At 42.2% G+C, this 5,345-nt stretch overlaps 1 pseudogene; it reads left to right on the top strand.

Moving 5' to 3' along the window:
* Positions 1–4,292: 4,292 nt before the first annotated feature.
* LOC130842733 (U6 spliceosomal RNA) lies at positions 4,293–4,391 on the top strand (annotated as a pseudogene).
* The last annotated feature ends 954 nt before the right edge of the window (positions 4,392–5,345 follow it).

The following is a 5,345-nucleotide window of genomic DNA, read 5'->3' as shown; positions in this document are numbered from 1 at the left end:
GAGTACGTGTGTGAGCCAGTCCCCGTAGGTTTCCAGAACACACGCTGCGGCCATGGGCCGGCCACATCAGGTCAGGCTGCTCAGGCTAAGCATTCCGGGTACGCTAGAAGAAAACTTTTCTTTCAGTAATTGCCAAGGACTATATTTACTTAAGTGACTTCCAACAGATCAGTGATGTGACTGTTTATAAAACAGCAGTAGCCAGGCTATTCCTTGAGGCTCCTTCCCCTTGTCCTGGACCTTCTTCCCGGTGGTTTGAGGATACTGGCTGTGGGGCTCAGACCCAGCTGGTGCATCCCCCACAGGACAGTGCTGGATGTTGAAAGTCTCACCTCCCAGATGTGCTGCAGATCAGAAATGTTGGCACCAGGTGGTTCTAACTGGCTGTCATCAGCTTCGTAGTTTCTCAAATCCCCGTGGTGGAAATCGCTTGTACGTACTTGTAATGTGGAGTGTTAGTGTGCTGAAATCAAAATGCTTAACTAACTTTTCTTTTTCTTTTTAAAATATTTTTAAAGGTGGTAAAATACACATAACATAAAATTTACCATCTGAACCGCTTTAAGTGTACAGTTCAATAGTGTTAAGTATATTCGTGTTGCTGCACAGCCAATCTTCGGAAATTTTTCATCTTTCAAAACTGAAATTCCGTTCCCATTAAACATGACCTCATTATTCCCCTTCCCCAGCCCCCAGCCAATACCATTCTACTTTTTGTCTCTATGAATCTCACTACTCTAGGGACCTCTTAGAAGTGGCACCGTAGAGTATATGGCCTTTTGCTACTGGCTTATTTAACTCAGCATAAAGTTCTCACGGTTCATCCATGCTGTAGCATGTGTCAGAATTCCCTTCCTGTTTAAGGCTGAATAATACTCCATTGTATGGATAGACCACATTTTGTTTCTCCATTTATCCATCAATGGACACTTGGGTTGCTTTCATGTTTCAGTTATTGTGAATAATGCTGATATGAACATGGGTGTACAAGTATCTCTTTGAGACCCTGCTTTTGATTCTTTTGGGTTGATACAGGAAGTGGAGTTGCTGGATTGTATGGTAATCCTATGTTTAACTTTTTGAGGAACTACCTGATTGTTCACTAGTTTTTCTTTTTTAAAAACAAAAGCCAAGACTCTTCTAAACTTTCAAATAAAAAACAAAATTCTTTTAATAAATCAAATCATTGATTGTTTTTGCCCTGATTTTTCCCTGGGGTCTATTACAATGACACTGTATCATCATGGGAACAGCGTAGAGCTTCCTTTCTCTTCCTTTCTCTTCCACACCTCAGTTCCGTTTTGCTGATGTTGGGTGTTGGGGGGATTCAGGCTCACACTGGGGTTATGAGTGGGACTGGGATGCCTGTGAATTCCCTACCTGAGGAGGCACCTTCTGTGGGTCTGTGAATATGTGCCTGTTTCTATGGGAGGCCCCATAGAATCCATCCTCAAGTGGTTCTTGACCTCAGAAGGCTAAGGGACACCTCAGTTATCTCTCACATTCCCAAGCATAACCTTCCACCTCCAGCTCTGCCTCCTCCCATCTGCCCTGTGGTCTGGCCTTGTAGTGTCTGTGTGGGAAGACATTCTGGAACCTTTTTGAAACATTGAAAATGTTGAAGTATGTGGGCTGAGCGATGGGATTCAGAATGTCCTGCTTGAGCAGTGGAGGAGCTGAGGGTGCGGGGCATGGAGACTAATATCACCCTGTTTGGTCCTGAGGGATGGCTGGTTAGCCAAAGACGGGTAAGATTCCTCAGAGGAGGAACAACCTAAGACAGGCACAGTCGCAGAGGGGCCAACACGGGTGGTGCATAGAGCCTTCCTTATATCACCGTGTTTGGCCCTGGAGGATGACTGGTTAGCCAGAGACGGGTAAGATTCCTCAAGGGAGGAACAACCTAAGACAGGCACAGTCACAGAGGGGCCAACACGGGTGGGGCACAGACCCTTAATCCTTTTGAGAGAGGTCTCCTGCCCCCAGGGCTGCTTTGCTCTCCACGCCCAGCTCAAATCAGGACCCAGGAGGCAAACAAAGATCATTGCCCCCAGTCATGTGAGGCCTTTGATTGTTTATGGGATTAACCTGGGAGTGTTAGACCCTTAGGCTATGCCGAGAACTCAATAAAAGCAACGAGAACTCAATAAAAGCAACGAGAACTCAATAAAAGCAACGTGGGATCAATCAGCGAGGCTCTTGATCCTAGAGGTCTTGAGTCCCCCGGTCCCATCTTTCTCTTCAGTCTGTGTCTGTGTCTTCTTCAAGCTTGCGGCACCCGTCACTCACCTCGAGTCGCCGAGTTGATCCCGGCATGTCTGAGTCACAGCTGCTCATCTCAGGGCTCAAGATCCTGGCAAGCTTCTCACAGCCCAGCCTATCGGCAACCTTGGGTGTCCAGTCACTACCATCAAAAACAACAGTCTTCATTTTTCCATCATTGAGAGGGCAGGCATTGAGCTCCTGCACAATGCCTGCCCTCTGGCATGGCAAGGAAGAGATTTATAAGGAACCTCCTTTTTTTTTCCCTTGACATGATCCAGGTCCTGGGAAAGGAAATGCATTGGTTGGGAATTCAGCCTGGTTTGCAATATGGAAGGCAATAATATATCACCACACTATGGATGTGGGGTGATTACAATCAGCAGGTGTTTGGGGGATGCTGTGAGTTGAATTATGTCTCCCTTTAACAGATATGTTGGAATCCAATGTCCAGTACCTTATAATGTGATCTCATTTGGAAATAGGGTCTTTGCAAATGTAATTAGTCAATATGAGGTCATTAGAGCAAGTCCTATTCCAGTATGACTGGTGTCCTTATATAAAGGTGAAATTTGGACATAGCCACAGAAGTACACAGAAGGAAGACAATGTGAAGACACAGAGAGAAGGCGGTCATCTACAAGCTAAAGAGGGATGTCTGAAACAGATGCTTCCTTCCCTACACTTTGAAGGAATAAACCCTCTCGAAACCTTGACTTTGGACTGCTAGCCTTCAGAACTGGGAGAGACTATATTTCTGTTGCTTAAGTCACCCAGTTTATGGTAATTAGTTACAAAAGCCCTAGAAAACTATTGAGCAAGATGTATATGTACTGCTAGGGTGTGGAGAACTCTAGGCAATAATTCCTGCACCAGGAAGTAATCAATCCATTGGGGATATAAGGTGAACACAAAGGAAATTAAATCATGTTATCAAATTTAAATAATGATAGAATAGGAGACTTCATAAGGCACTTTATATTAATGGTAATAATATTAATAATAATAATAATAAAATAAATCTAGGGAAAATAGAGGAATATTTCTCACTGATATATAACCGTTACTTTATTTTAATGCAATCTTTTCCACACATCTTAATTAGAATATTCTTAGAACTTGATTAAACACTAGTAATGTGTAAAGCACTGTGCCAGGTGCCAGGGAGAGACCAGGAAGGCCAACTTGGTTTCTGCCCTCAGGCAGTTGATAATCTAATGCATCTAGAGATAACTAGAAGACAATTATATACTTCCCTGAACAGACCCTGTATTAGCTTCCTATTGTAACAAATGACACAGATATATTTTCTTAAAACAACATAAATGTCATACAGTTCTGGAGGTCAGAAGTCCAAAATGGGTTCAATGGGCTAAAGTGAAGGTGTCAGCAGGGCTGTGTTCTAGGGGAGAATCTATTCCTCACCTTTTCCAGCTTCTAGAGGCCACCTGTATTCCTTGGCTTATGGCCTCATCACTACAACCTCTGCTTTTGTGATCACATCTCTAACTCTGGGCTTTCTGCCTCATTTGTCCCCATTTAAGGACCCATGTGATTAGGTTGGGTACATCTGGATACTGGAGGATAATCTTTCGATTTCAAGACCCTTAACCTAATCAATCTGCCAAGTTCCTTTTGCTACATAAGGTGACATATTCATAGGTCCCAGGGATTGAGACATAGATACCTTTTTTGGTTTTGGTGGGGGTGGGGGTAACATCATTTTACTGCCTGCAGACCCCGAAGAGCTTCCCTTAATGAAAACCAGAATGATAAAGCTTTCAGGTGTTGTTTTATCAGGAGCCCTTGAGTGCTGGACTCCAAATAATCTTTCTGTTTTTCTTGTTTATTAAAAAAATATTGAACAAAAACCCATGAAACCTGCCGTTCTCTCACAGATCATGTAATTTCATTAGATTAGGATTCTGTCTTTGGGCAGCAGTCACTGAACACTGAGGGGAAAAAACCCAGATCACAACACTGAGAAGTGTTTCAAACTCCCTAACTCTAAGGCTAAAGAGAAGATAAGGGTGCTCACTTTGGCAGCACATGTACAGAATAAGCAGAGAAGATTAGCATGGCCCCTGCGCAAGGATGACATGCAAATTCGTGAAGCATTCCATATTTTTTTTAATTTAAAATTATACTTCATGATATTTATGTAAAGATAAATGTTAACATTATATATGAAAACATTTTCTTTGACCTAAGGAAAAAAGATAAGGATTTTTTGAAAAAAAAAAACAATGCTGTCTGTACAATCACAAATGGAACTACCCTTAGGTAATTGCCACACTGAAAGGAAAAGGTAGCTGTGGTTCTGATGCTTTGTTAAGCCTAGAAAAACCGCTTCAAGCTTGAGATCACCTTACGTGTACAAAGAAGTGAAGATTATTTTTATGTACCTTATTTTTTTTTTTTTTTGGCCACATTGCTGGGCTTATAGGTCCCCGACCAGGGATTGAACCCCTGCCCTTGGCAGTGAAAGCATGGAGTCCGAAGTACTGGACTGCCATGGAATTCCCTTATGTAGGTTATTCTGACAGGCCCTGGAGGTGGGGTAGGTACCTTCCATGCTCCTCATAGCAGTTTCCAGACCATTCTCCTTTCCTCCTCCATAAAAACACAACACACAGCTCGGCTTTAACATTCTCTTTGTCCTTAAAAAACCCTTTTTACTGTTAAAATAATGCAAAACAGAAAACAGTATGAAATGAATGTACAGCTTAAAAATGTTTTAAGTCAAATGCCTTTGGTAACATTCTAATTCCATGAAAAGAGCTAGAACCTTGTTAACCTCTGGGAAGTTTTGTGGTAATCTCTCAGTTTCATGGTAATCTTTTTCTTACTTTTCTTCCTACCATAGTTGCACTTTTCCTTTTTTGCCTAAACCTTTTGCCTAACCAACTGCCTAAGTAATTACTTGATCAATTTCTATCATCTATCTATCTATCTATCTATCTATCTATCTATCTATCTATCATCTAACTATCTATCATCTCTCTCTGTGTCTCTCTGTGTCTGTGTCTGTCTGTTGGTCTGTTTCTCTCTCACACACAGACATACACGCACACACCTACATA

The sequence above is a fragment of the Hippopotamus amphibius genome, chromosome X (genome assembly GCF_030028045.1).
Source record: "Hippopotamus amphibius kiboko isolate mHipAmp2 chromosome X, mHipAmp2.hap2, whole genome shotgun sequence".
Taxonomy (NCBI): Eukaryota; Metazoa; Chordata; class Mammalia; order Artiodactyla; family Hippopotamidae; genus Hippopotamus; species Hippopotamus amphibius.
Note: the sequence above shows the minus strand (reverse complement) of the source record. Positions and strands in the feature narration are given on the sequence as shown.